At 46.3% G+C, this 21,526-nt stretch overlaps 1 protein-coding gene and 1 long non-coding RNA gene across 2 annotated transcripts in view; one reads left to right on the top strand and one right to left on the bottom strand.

Moving 5' to 3' along the window:
- AARSD1 (alanyl-tRNA synthetase domain containing 1) overlaps nt 1-21,526 on the top strand; it is a 441,451-nt gene that overhangs the window by 327,829 nt on the left and 92,096 nt on the right. The gene's annotated exons all lie outside the window — the stretch shown is intronic.
- Nucleotides 12,411-21,056, bottom strand: LOC138521399 (uncharacterized). Its single transcript, XR_011283035.1, has 3 exons — nt 20,984-21,056; nt 15,107-15,186; nt 12,411-12,536 (listed from the first exon to the last, which is right to left on the bottom strand). It is a non-coding gene; the product is annotated as an uncharacterized lncRNA (long non-coding RNA).

The following is a 21,526-nucleotide window of genomic DNA, read 5'->3' as shown; positions in this document are numbered from 1 at the left end:
TCACCAGTTTTTGAAAAGTGGCAAGTGCATCATTCAATCTCAAAGGCATCACCCTAAACGGATAGAGGCCTTCTGAGGTTTTAAATGCTAGCTTCTACTTATACAGCTTATACTTATAAGGAAATCTGCCAATAACCAGAAAAGAGATACAAATGCTGGGGTGCTTTGCAGCACCTAAAGTATCTATTAATGTACCAGTTTGTGGAAGAGGGTGGGTGGGCCTCTGTCCTAGGAAAATAATTGAGAGCCCTATGGTCAACACACAATCTTAAGTCTTTATAGCTTGCGTTTGATACCAGAACCACAGAACTGGGGGAAGGAATATCGAAAGGCTCCATCACCCCAAGGTCCAACCTTTTGTTCATTACAGACATGATGTGGTCCATTACTTCATCTGAAATCCTATAGCCCTTGCTGTTAACAGGTAGAATATCTTCATTATCCTTCTCAAGGAGTGTGAAAATTGGGAGGAAAACTACAAGAGCATAGTTTTGCACACCTTTTGGTTTTCTAGCGTCTGTTGTGTAGAGAATTACCCTTTCAACTGAGCCACCTAAAAGGCTACTATGGAGCAGATCAGGTAGAAGTTTACTTTCCTCTTCCAGTGTAGGGGCTCTCATTTTAAATCTATGGACACTAAACACCATCAGTATTGTGGTGGTTTTGAAAAAGCAATAAAACCCCCTTTCTGTAATGCACGAGTAGAATAAGCCTTTTCAGCTAACGAGAAACACACAACACAGCATCAACTAGTAACCATCACATGACGTTCTTCATCAGGTCTGAGCCACAGAGCAATGCATGATGGAAATGCAAATGAATTAATGAAACTTACTTTTTCACTCCATGCAGAAAATTGTTATGGTCTTATAGGGCAGTGCTATTTTGTACATATATTTAGCAACCCAAGACCAATAGCTTTTTCAGGATGCTTGGGGATCATCACTGTGGCACAGTTTGATATCCTAAACACCATCAGTATTATGGTGGGCTTAAAAAAGCAAGAAAAAACCTTCTTATTATAATGTGACTGCAGAACAGGCAATTTCAGCTAATAAAACCTGTACAAAAATAAGACACGTACAACACTCCACCACCTGGTAGCCATCACCTGAAGTTCAAATCCAGATCAGAGATGCATAAAAAAGCATCAAAGCCATTACGCCCAAATAGGTTGGTACAAAAGCAGCCTTAGTTGTATAGTCTGAGAATGCCATGAGCCTGCTTAAATTATGAAGCTTGCACTGGTTTATGTGTTATTGCTTCAGACCTCCCAGGAAGCATTCTGATGGTGTCAGCGGAAACATGTGTGGCATGACTGTTTGTGTAGGGACAGCATGTGGATGGAGAGGGCCCGCAGGTGGCTGCAGGATACAAAACAGGAAGGATCCACAAGATCTGCAGTGTCCTGCTCCATGGGTGGCACTTTATTAAATCCAAACACTGATTGATCATGGCATGCGCTGAAGTCCTATCCACACGCAGGCTGGTCATAGCCAGTAGGAGGGATGCAAACAAATCTGTTGTGTTTTGCATGCCTGCTAACCAATCGTACAATAGGTAGGCTCCTCAATCTTACATTTGTAATTGTGCAGAAGGCGGAGACAAACACACAGGTGGCATGATTATTGGCATGAACCTTTATTTAATCCAAATAAAGAGGAAACCCATCTCTACCCTAACTCTAAGAGGGGTTCCCTGCCTCCACTAAGTAACTAAGGATTCGGTCAGACTGAAAAGACTTTGCCTGAGGGAATGACTCCCTTCCCCAGGTCTCAGTAACTTTCCAAGATACAAAACAAGTTCAAACTCCAAAGATAAAGTTCCAACTCAAACATCATTTACTTATTGCCCATAGTTTTCTGCACTGTTGGGTTCCTGGTGAATGCCTCCCTTCTCCCAGTATCTTTTTCTCTGTATTTTTACAGTGCCAGGGGAGTGACTCCCTTCCCCGGCCCTTCCTTGGCTTTCCTTCATGGTACACAACACCAGTGTGCATGGCTATCTTCCGCTGATCTCTGTTGGCTTTCAGTTTCAGCGTAGCAGGGGTAATATCTTCCCTTCTCCTGGCCCTTCTCAGTCTCTATCACAATTCACAAAGGTTGGAGGAAATACTCCCTCCCCCAAGCCCACCTCAGGCATTTTATCACAGTTCACGAAAGCTGGGGGATTGACTCCCTTCCCCAGGCTTTGGTGTACCAAGAAAATGTCTCCCTTCTCTTGGTACTGTATTCTCACAGTTACGCCACCATGGGGAATGCTTCTCTTCCCATGGTCTTCCTTTCACCTAGTTGTACTGGACTGTAGGCTTGGGTCCCAGACCTGTAACATTCTGCCGCTTTTCTTTGGCAGACATGGTTCACTTTCCAGCCAGGTACTATGCCAAAGAAGGTGATTTGTGGTGGTCTTTTCAACTGGGTGCAGGTCCCAGACATGTACTTCTCGCTCTGATTGCTCTGGCCGGCCTGGCTCACCCCTCTACCAGGTACTGTGCCAAAGAGGATTTTGTGATGCTCTTCTCAATTGGGTGCGTGTCCCAGACCCGTGCCTTCCTCTTTTGCAGCCTCACCCACCATCCCGGTCCTCTAGGTACCTTTAGGGTGTTTGCCGGGCCTTTCTCTGTTTGGTTTTCCCTCTTCTATTTTGTATTGGCTTTGGCCAATCAGAATTTTTGAAACACTAGACTGCGCCATAGTCTTTTGAGGAGCGCCCCGGGAGGATAGCTCAGCAGCAACGTGTGCGCCTTGGAACCAAGATGACGCGAAGCAACACAGGTTCGATCCCCGGGTCCGCGCTTAGAAACCTCTGGGTATTTAAGCACATTATAAATACGCAACTAAGACAAAAACAATGACACAAAAAAAAAACTATTCCTGTAACAGCGCCTCGATGCCTGCGGCCTGTATGAGCGCTTTAAAAATGCAAATAAATAAAATAAATAAATAGCGCTCTCAAAGGTGGAACTGACTCTTCTTCATCCAAGTACCTTTACCATAGATCTCTCTTGGGTTCACTATGTTCATCATCGTCCCAGCAATGGTAGTAACATGACACATGTACATGGGATGGCAGGATAGAGGAGGGTTAAGTGAGTGGGGTTGAGGGAAGTATACTGCGTTCTTCCTGGATAGTTGTCCTTAGTCCCATAGGGATGTGGGGGTCCCTCCCCAGGAGATCCTTCTGCTGAGTACCACCCCCAGGAGCACTATCGGGTAGCAGCCTCACCTCCCTGGCCCCATGGGAAGGGGTTCCCCTCAGGGAGAAGTGACAACATCCAGGGACTCGTGACACTATCCTGCAGGGATTGAGATATGAAATTAAAACCCCTCAAGCATCTCCCCTTACCCTCAACCAGAAGACAGCAATTATCAATTCTAGCTGGACAGTCCGGTGGAAGGTGGGGAGGGATACCGCAAGGTCTTACTCTAAGGCTGTAAGGAAAACAAAGACAACAATCAACACTCCATCGCCACATGTTAAAACACACCTGCTGACCTCCTTTTCCAAAAACGGGTATTACAGAAACCTTGAGCTTAAGTAATTTACTCCAACCCTGAGGTGGGTCAGAGTCCAGAAGTCAGAAGTTCCATGCCCCTCTGGAACGCAGTCAAGCCACAAAAAGTGAGCAAGAGTCTGCAGGGTCCTGACTCGAGTTAATGGGGAAAGTGTAGGCAAAAGAATACTGTCCAGCCAATAGCAGAGCAGGATTGGATGACTTGCTGAAGCCAGCGCCAGGAGTGCAAAACTAGAATCATGAGACAAATGTACGTAGAGGAAAGGCTGGGGCTTAAACCAGGCAGACAGCATCCACATCAATTCCGTAAGCAAAACGTAAGTTGACAACCAGCAAAGACACTTCCAGCGACAAACAAGCAATAACAAGCCTGAGTTGTGAGGCAAGGAACATGTCCAGGTAGCAGGCAGAATTCCATTTACAGGTGTTCCAAGCAGCACAATTATATATACAACTGAGAGGTACAGGTAAACAAATGATAACACAATTTCCATGATAAGGAACTAATAAAGGGGCTATTTACTTATAAAATGCTTTATTCATGTTCATAGTCTTTGATTTAACAGTTAATCTCTATTGTTTCCAACACTTGTACATAAAATTCTTATGAAGTGCATGTATTGTCATTTCTGAAAACATGTTAACATGTATACCAATCAACAGTAGGGATGGTTTTTAAATTGCCTAACATGTTAGACATAATATGCACATCCCTTTTTCCCAAACCCAAACTCTCCTTCTCTGTCCCCAACCAGTGACACTGTCTTGTGTTGTAAGGTCAACCAACTAATGCGTTAAACCTGACTAGTGACCCTGAAAATACCAACTGCTTTCCATATAATTCTAATACAAGTACTGTGAAGGAGATGACCAGGAGTATGTAGATCACTTCAGAGAACCGTAGTGGACAGTCTAGTCTCTCACAGCATTTGATTGGTCAAAGGAAATACAAAACAGCAGAGGGAAACCAACATGGAGAGAGCCATCCACTGACGAAACACGGGAGATGTTGACCCGGTGAACAGGGGACCACAGCAGGCGACCCGGTGCACAGAGGCGAACAAGAGCATGAATGTAGTCCAAGGAGGAGCTACTTTGCTCGCTGCCCGAACAAACCTCTGAGCGTCCCCAGGCCCCAAGCCACCGGAAAGAAAAACCCCATCGCGAGAAGGGAGAAGAGAACGGCAGAGCAACTGCCAACGAGAAGAGGAACCCGAACACAAATTGACTGGCAGGGACGCCACTGACCGCAGAGAATGTCCGAACGCTGCCAGAGCCTTGGAGGGAAGCACTGGTGCTCGGAAGACCCGAACCACAGAATCAGGTACGTGGGCAGGCAGAGAGGTGCTGGAGGTCCGGGAGGGATCAAGGAAAAACTGCAGAACATGAGATAAGACGGTCTGGGAGACACACCCATATGAGAGCCACGGAATAAGAGGGTCTGGGACCCTGAGAGAAACAGACTGTACAGAAGGAAGCATATGTATGTTTGGCAATAGAGTAAACCAAGTTGTTGCAACAGGCCATTGGGAGACTGGGACCCGCGACCATTTAAGAGCCAAATAAGAGGGTCTGGGACCCCGAGACAAACCGTCCACAAGAGAGCATGGCAGGAGAGTAAACCGATCTATTACGACCACACATTGCGAGTCTGCGACCTGCACCCTCATGAGAATTTGAGAATAAGAGGGTCTGAGACCTTGAAAGAAAAAAGTGACAGATCAGAAGAGAACCTTTGCTTGGTAGAAGAGTACACCATGCTGGTATAATACAGAACTGCGAGTCTGGGATTCGCACCCATGTGAAAATATAAGACTACAGTGAAGTTCTTCCAAGAAGATATGGGGTCTGGGACCTAAGGAGATAAACCAGAAGGAATCCAGGGGAAAGGAGCTAAACCCTAATCCTTGGAATAGTACAGTCCATTTGGAACATTTCATCTGTCATTTTGACCACCCAAGACATTGGGAACCTTTCTGCTGGCAAGAACTGTCATTACCACTTCAGTTTGGAAGAGAACACCCTCGCACATTAGATTTTGGTTATTAGTGTTGGGGTCGGAAGTAGGGTTTTGGGACACAACACTGACTTACTGACTATTTATTTGACATCCTGATATTTGAGGCAGGGAAACCCCTCTTAGCTTTAGGGACAGAGAGGCCCAACCCTTTTACTGGTTAAAAAAAAGTTTATAACCAAAACTATACCACCTTTGTGTCTGAGCCTTACCTCTGCACCCTTAGGTATCCATATTTACATAACCAACTAAATCAACATGTACATTCACAATAGACAACATGTAATCTTTGTTTTTTTAATCCCGACACATTCCGCCCCTTCAGTTCATTACTGGACATTCTTCAAGGGGATCTAGTTGCATGTTGGGGGTTATAATCTTTGTACTGCCCTTCCTTTTTTGTTGTCAGGATTTCATCAAACCGATCCTCACCTCCCAAAATGTTTCTTGTCATGAATACCCCCCACGTGTTCCCACCAATTTTCTTAGATTGGTCACTAAAATCTAAAAAGGATCGTATTTACTGATATTGTAATCAGCCCTACAGATAAGGAGCATATCAGCCACTTTTACTCCCTAAGAATAGGCAAATGCTCCTAAAAAAATAAAAATAGGGAGTCCAAATACTCCCAACAAAAAATAGGAAACAGACAAGTAAGACCTTGTGCTCCTGCTTGCACCCACACAGCTCCATGGATATCGCACAACCTAGGGTCGTCTAGTCTCCCGACTTATCTTCTCGACGACTGCCTCGTGGGCTTCCTGCTACCGAAGACATCCACAACTGCTCTGCGACTGTCGACCGCGTGGCCTAGGCCGTCTGGCCAGGCCCTTACAGTAGGTCGAGTGGGGCCCTGGGTTTATTCTTCAATAATTAGTTTCCTTTTCCCTTCTCTTTCTCTATTTGGTCTGGCTGCCGTCACCCTATGGAGAGGACGCCTTTTAAATGTTGCCTGTCGTGTAACGGCAAGTTTCCGTGGCAGGACACCCATCGCTGTTGCAATCGGTGTCTGCCTCAAGACCATGACGAGCACTCATGCAATTCCTGCAAGCTCTTTTGTCCGAAAAAGTTGAAGAACAGGCAGACTAAACAGTAGGCGGCCTATGCTATGAAGGCCGAAAGCCATTCCCCCGTTGGCGCCTTTGCTTCGGACGACGAGGAATCGATCGGCAGCCATGCCTCCGAATTGGAACCCATCGACCTTTCGGTGAAACTTCAGGCCCCCAAATGCCTGTCCCGACAGACAGGCCCCCGGCTCCGTTATGGGGAGTTCACACCCTGGTGAGGGGCACACACGCACCACAAATACACAACCCCTAAGGCCTCCTCGGCGGAGTTGTCGAAGAAGCGTGCAACGCCAATAGAGCCGTGGAAAACTTTGGTGCCTCTCGAACTTCGTGGTTCAGCACCCTACACGCAACAGTCTTCACAGCATGCGACTGGGCATTCCTCTGGAAAAGGCGTCCACCCAAAAAAACATAAGTTCACTGACCACCTTCCAAGTGCGCACAAGAACCTAAGGCTTTGGTGGAGTTGTCGACAACGACGGCGCCATCAGGCGCGTCGCGACAACTTCCATTCAGCCGCTGAAAATCTGCAAAAGCCTTGCGGCTATTATTTTGGCAGCTACAGAACATAAGGGCACCTCCTCTTGTCGAGAGGAGTATTCTGAAGCGCCTCCCCCCAGCCTCTCTTTAAGGCCTTATTATAAAAATCTCCCCCTTCTGGGCAATCTTTCCACCTCCACACCCTTCTGCATCTTCCCCATGGACTAGGGAGAGATTTGAAAACTAAATGACAAATATATCCCTCCCAAAAGACCTAAGGAAGAGAACTCCTGCTCATTTCACATAAATTGCTGAAATTTCCCATCTGTGTGCAAGGCCACCAAGAGGATATCTTGGATGTCTCAGAGCAGGAGGATACCTATGAGGACATTCATTCATTTGCTCAGGACACAGCTGACCAAGACCCAAACTGGGATCAGGATCAGTCAGGGGATCAGGGCCCTTGGCTATCACCAACACACACCCCTTACCCGGACATCATTTGTCTAGATCCGTCTTCTTCGCCTCCACAAAGGGAGTTGTCACCTGTGGATGACTCCCTCCTCAGCCCCCTCAAGCCTACTTCTGCTTCAGCAGGAGTCTGTCCCGATACATTCTGGTTTCACCATCAATGTCTTGTGGCCAATGCTGGATTTGACTTTTATGGACTTAATTCACGGTGCGTCACCCTTTCTCAACTCTCATGCTGGACTTCTTTTGCATCTTGTACTCATGGTGGCTCTGAATCATGCTGTTCCCATCTTCATCATGTATCCTGGCTTGCAACATTATGTGTTACTACTGACTTCTGCAATTGTATTGACTCTCCCCTCTTGCTTCTCCACTCTTTTTACTGCTACTTCTGTTCTCTCCTCCCTTTTCCTATCTCATCCCCTTACTTTCTTCTATGCACTTACTCTATCAGAATCGTCCCTGGACCTAGAATGATAGCAACCTAGTCTGTCTCCTCCCGCCTCCCCTTACTGGTTTTTCCCTCACCACCCCCCGCCCCAGCACTATCTGAAATGTCATCAGGCCTAGTATGATAGTCGCTTGTTTTGTTCCTCCCCTACCTTTCTGCACCCCTCTCCCTCACCTTTTGTTTTTCTCCGGTTCTCCCAGAAATGTTGTCAGGCCTACTACGGTAGTCGCCTGTCTGTTTCCATTTCCTTCCCACTCTCCCCCTCCCTTCCTTCCTTATTTATGTCTTAGCTCAAGAGCTATCTGAAATGTCGTCAGGCCGAGTACGATAGTTAATTTCACATCCTTACTGTTCATGGCCTGTAAGAATGTCATTGTATTTTCCCTTGTTCTCTCCCTTGCCTTGAAGCGCTTTGAAACACATTGTGTATAGGTGCTATATAAATAAACTATCATATCATAACGCCATTTTAAAGAGAGTGGCTGATCATTTCGCGATCGCAACACGTGAGGCAGCCCCTGACTCTGACTTTGTTGAGGATATCCTCAAGGAGAAGCCTCCAACTAGTCAAGCCATCCCCTTACTCAATTCTATAAAGAAGCAGATAGCTCCTTTTTTGTTTTCACTGTCTATCACATGGGCGGTCAACCCTCGGGTCGAAGAATTATTCCGGCCATCTCCTTCCGATACACTAAACATACGGGGTCATGCCACACCGGAATCCCTTTCGGATAAGGATTGTAAGAAACTTTATGACCTTGGAAAACCAATCACTGCCTCTGCAGCCTATTCAACTAGGATTGCAAACAATACAACTCTCCTGGCAAGCTACATCGACGTCCAATGGGGCCTAGTCCACGATGGCCTTCAAGAGGTCCCAGAGCCCACCCAATCACCCTGCTGGTGGTCGTGGCTGATGGAAGACAGTTAACCACAACATACTAAAAATACTCTGGACTCTGCTGAGAATGCTGGACGCACTCTAGCCCAGGAGACTTAACTTAAGAGACACGCCTGGTTGAAGAACTCCAGTTTTAAACCAGAAACTCAGGCCTCAACCAGTCGAGGACTGCAACCTTTTTGCGAAAGCTGTTGATGACGCCCTGGAGACTGCCAAGAAGGAGCATGAAACGCTGAAATCACTCAGCCAGATCACGGCCAAGCCCTTCCACCAACGTGGAGGCTCTAACTCCCGCCATTCATTTCGTGGACAATCTTTTTTCCCGGTCTCCCCATGGACAATATGGCTGATGAAGTACACCCCTGGTCCTCCGGCCAAGGCTCTTCCGGTAATGGCGAGTATCAATAGAGAGGACCTCGTAGAGGCAAGGTAGAGGCAGGAACTCTACTCCTAGAGGCTCCCTGGCCTCCACCTCAAAGTGACTCGCCGATTCAGGCCACCCCCCACGCCTCCCCGGTCAGGGGCCACTTATCATTCATTCACGCCTGGGAGGGGATCACATCATACCAGTGGGTGTTAAAGACCGTTACCCACGGCTACTGCATCGCGTTTCACAGACCACCTCGATACCACCCCACCGAAAAGCAGACGCGTATCACCAGAACACCTGTGCATCCTGCTGGAAGAGGTTCAAGTCCTTCTGGAAAAGTCGTCTCCGTTCACCATGTAAACAAGGGTATTTTTTCAGTGTAGTTCCTTGTACCCAAAAAGGATCTCACCTGCGCCCAGCGAACAAGTATGTCAAACCTCAAAAATTCAGAATGACAACACTGCAGGAAGTAATCCCACTGCTGCTGCATAGACACACCGTTTGTCACACTGCTTCACCGGAGAGGTCTGCCTGCACCCAGCAGTTCCTGGACGTACTCCCACAACTGACTCAATTTCCATCTTGATTCCGGCTTTTAAAGTTCCTGCCTCCATGAGTATTACAAAAAGGACTAGACCGCTCACCACGCAAGCGGTGGTCCTTCTTTACTCTTGTTGTCCTCCTCCTCTCAGTACCTGGCTGGAGTCGAGATGTGTCTGTGTTCTTCTAGTTGTCCTCTTCTTCGACCCAGTAGCATACTGGTGTGCTTTGGGGTATGTATTAGGGGACGAACAGGGAAAGGGCTGACAAAAGCCTATAAAGGCTTGATGGATAGAGGATTCATTGTGAAAGGGAAATGGGTGATACCATGTCTCACCTAAGGACGTCCTTTCCCCACTCCCCAGGTCTCCTCCACCCAGGTGATCCTCCCTCGCATATCCACCCCCAGGATCAGCATCTAAAAGCGATGGCCTTTCCCTGGCCAACCGAGAATAGGATACCGAGGGAAAAGCAGTGGGGACGCCCTCAGGTTCCTCACAATACATATTGTTAAATTGTCATAAAATTCCACATTTAATTTAATTTCTCAACTCAGAATCTGTTCAACCACATACTATGTTGAGTTTATCTTACTTAATGCTCTGGTGATGCTTTGTTTAATGTTTTTGCCATACCAAGGAGTACTGAACCAGAAGACAGAACGTGGGTCAAAACAGCCAGTAAGAGTCGGGTACCATGGGATCAGGTGAGAAAACAATCAACTAATTCAGAAGCAGTTTGAGTACAATACGCAGGAGATCAACGCAAGAAATCACTGAAAACACAAAGAGGCATGACATAATTAATGGGACTCATTGAGGAGCACTGACCGCTTACCTCCACTTCCTCTTGTCTCCATGCATCTGTGTGGAGCCAGTGAGTGGGCTGGAAAATGTATTTCATGCTCATGTTTTCTGATGCACTAAGCATCAAGGATGCCAATATCTTGGATATGCTAGACTGCATGTGAATCTGCCACGGGTTGGGCAGTGGCGTGCCCTAAAACCTTGACCCGCCTACTGCACCAGCAAATAACTATCTTAGTGGTAAATGACCATGCCACTAGATATCTTGAGGCAGTCCCTTCATGGAATGTAATTGGCACGTAATTTTCAAACCCCCTTGCACTTGTTGGCTTCCCAAACGAACATTATCGGAATGGGTGCAAACTTCGTGTCCAGGTATATGAACGCCATGTGGAAGGAATGAGGTATTACGTATGTTTTTCCACACGAATCATTGACAAACCAATGGTTTTAGTAGAAAGATTCAACAGAACCTTAACAAGGATGATGGGTGGTTTTGGAAGAAGTAGGACATTCTTCCGCCATGTCTCTTATTTGCTAATAGAGTAGTGCCTCAAGAGGGTGTTGGGTTTTATCCCATTTGAGCTATTCTTTGGGCTTCCAATAAGAGGCCCTTTTACCCTGGTGAAAGAAGATTGGGAATCCTCTCCCACCTTCGATGTGGGGGATTATGTACCAGGCCTGAGGAAAAGAGTGGCACTTGGGGCAAACAACAACCTGAAGCAGGTCGATATCTGATCAAACATTTGAATGACTTTTGACAAGCAAGAAGAGGGACTCGGACCAGAGGACATATTTAAGCTTGCATTTATTTAAAGTAAATGAAAATGCCTCACCGACTCTATGGCTAAAAAAAGAGTTTCCTTCCTAACCAAACTAAACTAAGGTGCTTGTCTGTAGTCGAAAAAATAGTCTTTGGTTCAAACTTATCGAATAAACTGATCCTACCACTATCAAAACATAAAATAAATAGTGCCCTGCACTTTTGGATCTTCACAAAGTTCTCTGTGTTTTCCAGGAATCCCCCCTGGCCTTGATCAATCGTAGAAATTAACAGGGTTCCTCCCAAAGAAATCCGGTCTTGTCAGTCTATCAAAAATTCTTCCAAGATTCAAAGTATTCTGAATTACCTGAAAAAACAAAATGTCCAATCTTGTTAATTTGGAGGCATATTTCCCTGAGCCAACAACTATGTCGATCTTTCCACACTTTGACTAACTTCCAGCTGCTTTTGTGCTCCCCTGATATACTGTGTCAGTATTTGCTCTACTTATTTTGTTCATGTGGCTCGCCTGGGTTTCCCTGACCCAATATCTCACTTAGCTCGTTTTGGACCATGTGACCTTTTTCTATTTCTGGCTTGCTCGGTTTTCTTGGGTCCCTGTGACCCTTGGGTGGGATTGGTTTTCTTATGTTCTGAGGGTCCCAGTGACCCTTTTGTTAGCTTATGCTGCACAGGTTTTTCTCGGCCTCCCGCAACCCTTTAGCTCGTCTCGCTCTCCCAGACTTATCTAGTCCCTGTCACCCTTGGATGTGGCTATGGTAGTCCTTTTATGCTCCCCACATGTTCTCTCATCTATCTTCTTCCCTCTGATCAGGGTATACCACGTACCTGCTATGTTGCATTGCTTGCTCCAGATAGGGTCCGTCTTGCCAGTGGCAGCACTCTCGGCTCCGTGTCTATCATGTCCTGTACGTGGTCTGCCTTCAAGTTTGGTTTGCTCTGTGCATCTTCACTAGCCTTGTATCTTTCCTCCCCTGGTGTGTGGCGTCACGGCCGGGAGTCCAACTCCTTCCGTGCTGCAAGAGGCTCCGCTGATCTGCAAAGCTCCTCCAATTGCCGACGATCTCCCATCAGGTAGTCGCCTCGACGTTGGTAATCTCCTTCTCCATTCAAGCCCTTTTTTTATTCTTGCTCCTGTAATTAGAAGGACATGTTGTTCATTACAAGTTATCAAGCAGGAGGAAAGTCCAATATTACCCTTAGCCCACCATATAGATGCCTTGTTCCCTTCGCTTACTCCCATATAAGCAGAGAGTTCATTGGGTATGGGGAGTTCCCCATAGAAAGGGGAGTCACTCCCAGGGAGTTCCCACTTGCCCAAACCCCAAGGGAGGGTTGTATAGGGCGGGCTCACCTTTGTAGCCTCTAAGGGGGTTGCCTCCAATTGGGGAGAAGGGAGGAATTCCCTTTATTTGTCACAGACCAGAAAGATTCTCAAATTGATTTTATTTCTCTGGTCAAGAAGTGTGCTCATCATGGTGCCTTTAAAGACTAGAGCTTTACAGTACTAATGGACAGGATCTTATAACATGTTTTTCAAGCTGGTTGAGGTAAACTATTTAGTGGACTGGGGTATCATAAGGCTCCAAGAGTCTTCCACACAAAGAGACTGAGGTCTCTCATCCTGAGAGTTGATGATAGAACAGGCCACGTCAGCTAATGACACACACAACACAGCACCACCTGGTAGCCATCGCTGGAAGTTCATGTGGAAGCTGGTGCATTTGGCTTTAGGTCCCTGAACATACATGATCCTCGAACGGTGCTGAACGGCAGCCAACATTGTGACAATGAGGTAGGAGCGCAGCCATGCTAGTGGAGATGGTGTGGGCAAGTAGTGATTGGTTGGCAAGCACACGAGTGCCGATAAGGCTGTGCAATGATGTATGTCACCGTCTGGGGCACAGGTACACCAAACCTACACAAGGCCGCATTATGTCATGAAGGTGGTTTGAACTGTTTGAGAACCAGAACACCAGTCGCGTGAATGCAGAGTCTGCATTTAAGTGCCACTAGGAGAAATGGAAAGCTCCTCCAAAGGAGGTGGTTTATGTAGCATGGCTGGGCTGAGGAGAATTTCACCAAGCTTGAATGGTTCTGTAAAGCCATGCCTCCAGGTTGTACCAATATGAGGATCATTGTTATTGTAACAGACTAAATGTAACTGGGACTAGGAGGATGAAGCAGGGAGAGATGCTGCAACAAGCTGAGAGACTGACCGAGACACAAGCCTCCGCCAGGGAAGCCCCACAGCGATGTAGCACCTGAGAGGGGAGGAGACTGTGAGACCAAGAAAGCCCATGAGTTACAAAACTGCTTGTGTACCGAAAGCAGGGAGCTGGACGTGCTGCGTCCTGGAAGGCGGATAGGGTGAGAAACAGATGTTGGTACCGTGACCACGGAGATCTCGTGGTGGACCGGATGTCCCAAAAACAATGCCAAAACTACTATGGAGTTAAAACCGCATAATGTCCTGATACCCAAAGAGCCAGGTGTCCGACCAGACGGAGAATATGGAGTACGGGACGTCAAAGGAGTCTGAGAAGCCATGCAGCCAAAGAGCAGAACACACTCTGACCGAAAAGAGGCCCCAGTGACGTTAACCCTGGGAATACCCGGTAACTGGGGAAACGAGACCCGAGAGGCAGCCGGTGAGTCGTTATGGGATAACTTGTTCCTGTCAAGTTAATGAAAATATAATGTGGAAAGCAAGATTATTTATTTACTTTACATTTTTAAAGTGCTCACAAAGCCTGCGGGCATCGAGGCGCTGTTACAGAATTTGTTTGTTTTTTTAGTTGCGTAATTGTTTTTTAGAGTGTGTCTTAGTTGCGTATTTATAATTGAATGAGGATCATCATGGGACTGCTCATAGTCGTCCCAGTCAAGTTAACAAAAGTATTATATTGAAAGCAAGAGAATTGAAGGATGTGGGATGAATCCGATGGTGTCATTACTCCTTTCCCAGCAGTGACCTCTCCCCATGTGGCCAGTGGATGGCAGTCGCTACCTGATCCTGACCCTGGAGGCGGCTATATGAGGGTGGACCACATGGGGGAGGCAACCCTCAAGGGTGCAACACAACCTTGTCGGACGAGACCTGTATCCCCCTTTCTTTTAAGGATGCACCCTCCATTCCCATGTTTTAATGGCACATTGTCGTAACTCCCTACACCTATCCATGACAGAAACTAAGAATACCTTTGCATACTCTGTATATAAGTCATCAAGAACGGACTTCCCTTTCCCTGAAAGTTAAAGTACTGTGAGGCAGAAGCTGAGTTGATCAATAGATCAATAGAGTCCAGATGCACAAGCTGCGCTGTAGTGGTTGCGAGCGCGTACTTGATGCTGGGACATTTAAAACACTGAACCAGCTGACAGGAGAGAGATGCTGGCTGGGAGAATCTCGTCCTCTCGGTACCGACCGGGGGACCACTTAGCTGTTGAGACTTCTGTAGAGCTAACTGGATCACGGAGAAGGCAGAGAAGAGCAGACTGCAGCAGCTGGTCTGCTGTGAGGACGCCACAAAAGGAAGACTTCCTGGCATACGCATGTACCAAAAAACAGCCTCCATAACGCCTGAACACAGAGAAAACCCAGAGCAGGCAAGCAGGAGCTGCGAGAGATGTGGAAGCCACGAAGCAAAGGCAGCAAACCCGGGAAGAAGGAAAGGGGCGCTGAAGAGCCGTTGCATGCTTACCATAGGAGAGACGATGTACGCCACAGAGAGCCGGTGAGTTCACCCAAGGGAAGCTGGGACACCGGGGCACTTCAGCAACCCTACCGAAGGCAAATAGGAATACATGAAGCATAGGAGAAACAATGGGAGACTCAATATTTCTTAAAGAGACATAATGGAATGAATGCAAAATATTGTCAAGTTTGGAACTGTGCCCAGTGAAATGCCTGAGAAAGCCCTGGCAGGAGAGTATACCATGCAAAGACAAGTTGGATAGTGTGTAAAGTAAATCACAGGAGGGAGTCCTGATAAGGATACATCACGTATAGACAAAGACTGTTGAAATTATATTAATGAGGAGAAGAAACCTGGCAGCAGAGTATACCAGGTATCCTACCACAATTAAGACTAACAGCCAAGTTGTTTTGCATACAAGTAGGAATGCTGAGAGAGGAAACCGATCCCCTATTCCCTAAACCATCGACCTTCAACAGAAGTAAGGGATATACCAATCTACAACTTTTCTACTTACCAATTGAAAGATAGATAACCTAGAATCGTACCAAGAGAACAATAGCAGAGCGATCGGGATGGAAGGGTGAGGATGACCCATCAATAACACCTTGGCCCACAGTGTAATCCCACGCAGCAATGGACCACCGATAGTAAATGGATCGGAAGGGAGCGGGTGAATGTGAATACAGCACCAATACCAGAGTGGGGATAATGCTCGCCCAACCGAGTGTTCTAAGGTCAAATAACATAGCTGTGAACCGGCCACACCATCACCCTAGAACCTAGACAGACCGGAAAGAAAAGGGAAAGAATATACCTATACCTCTAGCGTATGACAACGGGCTACACAGAACAAGAATTGCAAGGATTAAGAGACCTATAACCCACTAACCCAAAGCTCACATTTCTGCATACTTAACTCGCACAAAAACCCAAATAACCGCTTCTCGCACAGCAAACCGCATGCACTTTACTACACTGCAACAACAATCGACACATAAATCGCACCAACAGCACACAAGGACTTGCATCAATCCACTATTCACAACTTCAACACAAAAGTTCCAAACGGATATAGTTCACAGTTCCAAATGATGGCTCCCTTTCCCAGTATTTCTCTTCACTGCACTTTAAACTTTTGAGGATATGGGTTTTCCTTGGGCTTCTTTTGATCAGCACAACTACTTGTTAATGTTAAAAGGTATTTATGCCGCCCACCGTCACCAACAGAATTGGTCCCCAGGCGCTCAGGCGGATCTGCAAACAAGGAGGTGGGGGTCGGTTAGTAGGGTGAAAAGGGCGTAGGAAAGCGAGAAGTTGGTGTCCTGTTGGCAGCTTCAGTTCTGCTTTCTCGTGCGCCGAGCTGGATTACGCCTTTCCTTTTTGAACATTTGTGCACTTTGTAAGGCCGAAGACCTTTCCCTTTTCACCTTAGAGTAAATTCTTAGAGTGTGAGGGTCAGAAGAGTGTTTTGGACACAGTACATTTTGCTTTGGACATCTTGACATTGGACAGACCTGTAGTTTTGCCTCCTGGGATAGTGAGGCATTTTCCAACCCCATTTTTGATTCAATAATAGTTTATGGCCATAACCATGAGTCCTCTGTGTCCGTGTCTAATTTCTGGCTCCTCCCAGGTGGGATTAGAAGAAAACTGAAAAGCATACAAATTAAGAGAGAAAATAAAAGTACAGGAGAAACGCCTAGGGAGAAGGGCGGAATAAACTATACGTCCAAAGACATAGACTAGAGAGAATAAGAATATTATGAATTAAGCAGAAGAGAATCTCAAGAAAGAGACTTGTAGAGGTTGAATATCACTACCCTGGGAAAAGGGAAAAATACCCCTTTATTGTAATAGGAAAGAAGGGAACAAAAGACAAATGGAAACCATTAATACAGAACAAGATACAAGTACAAGTTCAAAGAGACCTGGTTTTGAGAAGAAACAAAAGTATAATGAAATCCTGAAAGAGTTACACGAGCTGATCAAAGAAGTCACAAAAAACTATTTAAAAATCATTTTTAAAGAAGAACCAGGAAGAAGTTTGCAAGATGCAAAGCCCAGGAGAAGGGAGTCATTCTCATGTCTTTAGTTGTTAGAATAGTGGTATGGTCAGTTAGGCTTGGGTTTTGACTTTGGACAGATTCTTTTTGACATTCACAGATGACTGACGAGCACCTTCACCTTAGTTAGATTCTTAGGTAGGGAAAACCACTTTACAATGTCCCCTACGAGTCTGCACCTTTCTTCTGACCCACCACAAACCCTCGAGTTTCTGTGCTCAGGGGCCAATTATTTTGGCAGTGGGTTACTATGCTGGTTTCTTGGCCCATTTTTGCATAGCAGTATGAAAATAAACCCTATCTCTGTCTTTGCTGCCTGCTTAATTATTGAATTATTTTGTAATCATATCCCAGTATTCACATTCACCTCCAAACCAGAACCACACTGTAATGCATCATCGTGTGAAACATAGCTGAAAGCTTGCTTTTTTTCTCCACACAGAACATTGTCCAGGTCTTGTAGGATATTGTCTTATAAGACCATGCCAATGTTCTGCAAAGGCAAACAAAAACAAGCTTTTCAACAAATGTTCACACCATCGCAAGGCTAATACACTTGCTTTGGCAAACAGGGTTAAGGTCATGTTTCAAAGGCAGGTGGGAGGATTAGCCGGGATGTTCAGATTCATCAGTCTGAGGGTTGCGTCAGTTGAGAGGGCCCAAATGCCTGCTGCCCGCCCTGTGCCAGAATGTTTCTGTGCAAACAACTGTTCTCTCAAGCCTTACCTCATGTGTCAGATACTTGCCAGTGTCTTCTGGTTGCTTTCCAAGCTCTGGCATCCCAACCTGAAAAGCAAGAACCATTAAGCTGAAAAACTGGCGAGATCTGAATTAAGGCAAGACCGCTGCAATGATCGGCTGAAGAGAGAGAGAGAGGTCAAAAGGAGAAGCAGAGTTGCTAGTACAAACACGCACCATAGGCGCTTCAGTGATCTGCGACGGGGCGAGTGAACGTGTCAGGTTGACAGAGCCCGGGACATTGCGGGAATAGCGACTCCCATGGCGCCTTACTCACTGGGCCATCATCAGGAATACGGTTTCCAGAGGCCCGCTTGCTCGCGCACGCAATGCGAACCCTTCATCGCGTTCCTGTGCCATGAGGACTGGCGTACGACCCGGAAATGGTGTTTTTCCCGTTCCAGAACATTTACAAGGGAATGAGACGACTAGCAGAGCGCTCCTCAACCTTGGATTTATTTGTGTGAGCAGCCTCGCTTTTTCTTGTCTATGGATCTTTGTTGCTGGCTTTTGGACCCTCTGTTTTCTGGACCTGGATTGCTCTCTTCGCAGTGGTTGCAGTGGTCGAAGTGTACGAAAAATAGTAGTGGGACTATGTTCCTCACTGGCCTGCACCCACTCCCCACAAACCCCATCGCCACACACCCTCCCACCACAATACAAACCCCAAAACACATGCTCCTGCTGTTTAGTGGAACGCTCCGTGCAGAGCACTGAAAGTGCAAGCTTCAACTTCTTCCTATACTTTTATTTTAAAACGAAACCATTCTGGAACGGTTTCTTTTTAAAATAAAAGTATAGGAACTGTAACACTTAGTTAAAACAAGTAGAGGAGCATCGCTCCGATCGCTCCCGCCCACTTCGACCACTGAGTGGTTGTCTTCTATCTTGAATCACTTGGTTTTGCTTTTCTGGATTGCTGCTGTTTTTTTGGATTGCTGCTGTATTGCCTTTAGGGACAGTTCTTGGGAACTGTGTGTGGCTCTTTATCTTTGGATTTTGGTTTTGGCCTCCACTGTTATTTTGTGTGTGTTTTCCCTGAAGTGGAGCCGTATTATTTTCTTTAGTTTCCGCCCTCATTCCGCCGCGGGTTAGGTTCCTGTGTACTGTGGCTTTTTACATCCACCGGCTACAATGGCAGGCAGTTTTCCTGGGCTATGGACTGTCCTTCCACTGGTAGTAGGTCTTTGGTTTTCCATAGGTCCAACTGCGTTACCGATCCCTTCTACAGGTAGGAAGAGCAGCGTGGTATTTGGAGGGGGTATTGTTTCTCGCAGGGCCTTATACCCGCTAATTATTTGTTTTCGTTTCTTTCTCTTCCTTTTAGCTTGGGAGTGGATCTCCCTCTTGCCTTTTTCACTTGGGCCCCTGGCCATCGTGTTTATCTTATATCACGATAGCCACGCTCTCAGGAGAAAAGTCTCCCTGAAACGGAGTCCTGTGGCCTCCTTAACATTCATATATGGAAGACGAAGCAGACAAGAGGCCCGGCCCTTACAGCGCTGTTGAGCAACAGTGGCAAGCCCACGATACAACCGAGAGACTCTCTAATCCACCTGGGACCAAAAGTAGAGCAGTACCCATCCTCCCTCAAAGAACGTACCTTGAAAAGACAAGGAACAGGGTCCCAGAACATGAACACTTTGCATTTCCAAGCCGCCATCTCCATTGCCCTGCATGTCGGCATGGAAAAAGTGTGCAGGGATATTTAATGTTTATCTTTACACACATTCCCTGGGTGGGGAGGATGGGGCCAAATTGGACAGGGAATGAAATCCGTTCCTGGCAGAGAGGGGTATGTAAGCAGGAGTGAGAACATCTTGGGGACAGGAGATTGGCAGAAACAGAGAGGCAGCTTAGACGGGACGAAAGAGTAGAAAGGGAAGAGTTGAGAGTAGGCATGTTAGACTAAGCCTGAATCAATCCATGTATTTGTAATGCACTGTCCCATAAATGCCCCATTAGAACACTGGACACTGGACATTAAAGGGAGAGTTACGAAGTCCCTGAGGGAGTTTAGTGAGACAAGGCATTCAGCCTTTAGGACCTCATCACTAAAAGAAGACAGAACTAGACAGTACAGGTTAATCTTTTGTATTTAATAACCAGACGCCTGGGGTAGGATGGAGGTTCTACATCAGACGGGAGGTATAGGGATGGCGAAGGATCCACAAAATCTTCAATGAAAATCCTCAAAAAGCCTTTGAGACTGGGAGTTATTCCTGTGCCATCTTTGACAATACCCAGCATGCTTTGCTATGGGGCTCTGATTTGGAGCTCATCCCTAAACAAGCCAACAGTTAAACAGAAAGAAAAGGGAACAGGGTTTATTTCCATACAGCTGTGCATAAAAGGATTGGGAACCCGGCATCTTACCCCTGTTCCAAAAATCATGGCCCTGAGCACAGAAACCTCCTGGAACATTAGGTAGTTTTACATAACAGGCTTCGTACTGAACAGCCAGTATTGTACATTTTGTCTGTTGCATTAACAATTTACTTCTTAACAGTACACCAAGCAAGCATTAATGAAAGGAGATCGACTATCAATCCCGTCAGGGAGTTGCAACAACTTATACAAGGGATCACGAGAGACTATTCGAGTATTGCATAATAATCAGGAAAAAGGAAAGAAGACCAAACACGTGCAGAAGCACAACCAACAGGAGAAGGGAGTCATTCTTCTGACCTTTGTTGATGGTAAAAGTGGTCGTGTCAGTTAGGTTAGCTTTAGATGGAAGACTGATTTCTTTGGTCATTTATCCACGGCTGACGAGCACCTTAGTTGGTGAAATAGGTAGAGAATTCCCATAGTGAAAGGGAAAAATAGGTATTCTTTTATTCTTTATTAGATCCCATCGGGGTGTGGTTTCGCCGTCCCAGCCAACGAGGAGGGTCAGAATGGGGGCTTGACCACATGGTAAAGCCGCGGTTCTGAGCCTCCTTGGATCTGGAGCCCGTCTCCCCCCACCCCAAGATAATCGGGTAAGTGTTCCCCTGCGCCCCCGCGGCCCCATCCCCCCTGCCTTCATCCCCCTTTTCTACATATTTAGCCGCCCCTCCACTCTCACCCCACTTACCTTGCGCTGCTGTCCCTCGGCGGTGCCAGGAACAGTAGTGTTCCCAGTGCCTCCCCGACACATGACTGGTCACTATGGAAAAGGAGAAGGGAATACGTGTCGTTCCCTTCTGCCCAATCCATGATGGCCGTCTTATTTTGAAGCTTTTTTAAAGTTGAGAAACAGTGAACACATCCTTTCTCAACTTAAAAAAAAAACATTATTAGTACCTTGGTACAACATGCGGGAGTACTAATAGCAATATTACTCTGAGGGGAGTATTGCCGGGGCATGTACTGGCGACATTACCAGAGACAGTAATGCCCGCCTGCCCGTTTTCGGCTGATATTGCTTAAATACAACTGGTGACCATTAGACGGAAAAAAATGATTTACAAAATAAAGATACAACAAATTGATTTTGGTGAATAAAGATTGTGAAAAATGTCGATTTGCAGGTGAGAATGTTGAATTACTGGTGTGAATGTCGAATTACATGTTTACATTGCATTTGTTAGTAACAAGGGCTAATTAGAGATTCGTTATAAATAGTACAAATGGGAAG

Source organism: Ambystoma mexicanum, chromosome 13 (assembly GCF_040938575.1).
Source record: "Ambystoma mexicanum isolate Mex_15411 chromosome 13, UKY_AmexF1_1, whole genome shotgun sequence".
Lineage (NCBI taxonomy): Eukaryota > Metazoa > Chordata > Amphibia > Caudata > Ambystomatidae > Ambystoma > Ambystoma mexicanum.
Note: the sequence above shows the minus strand (reverse complement) of the source record. Positions and strands in the feature narration are given on the sequence as shown.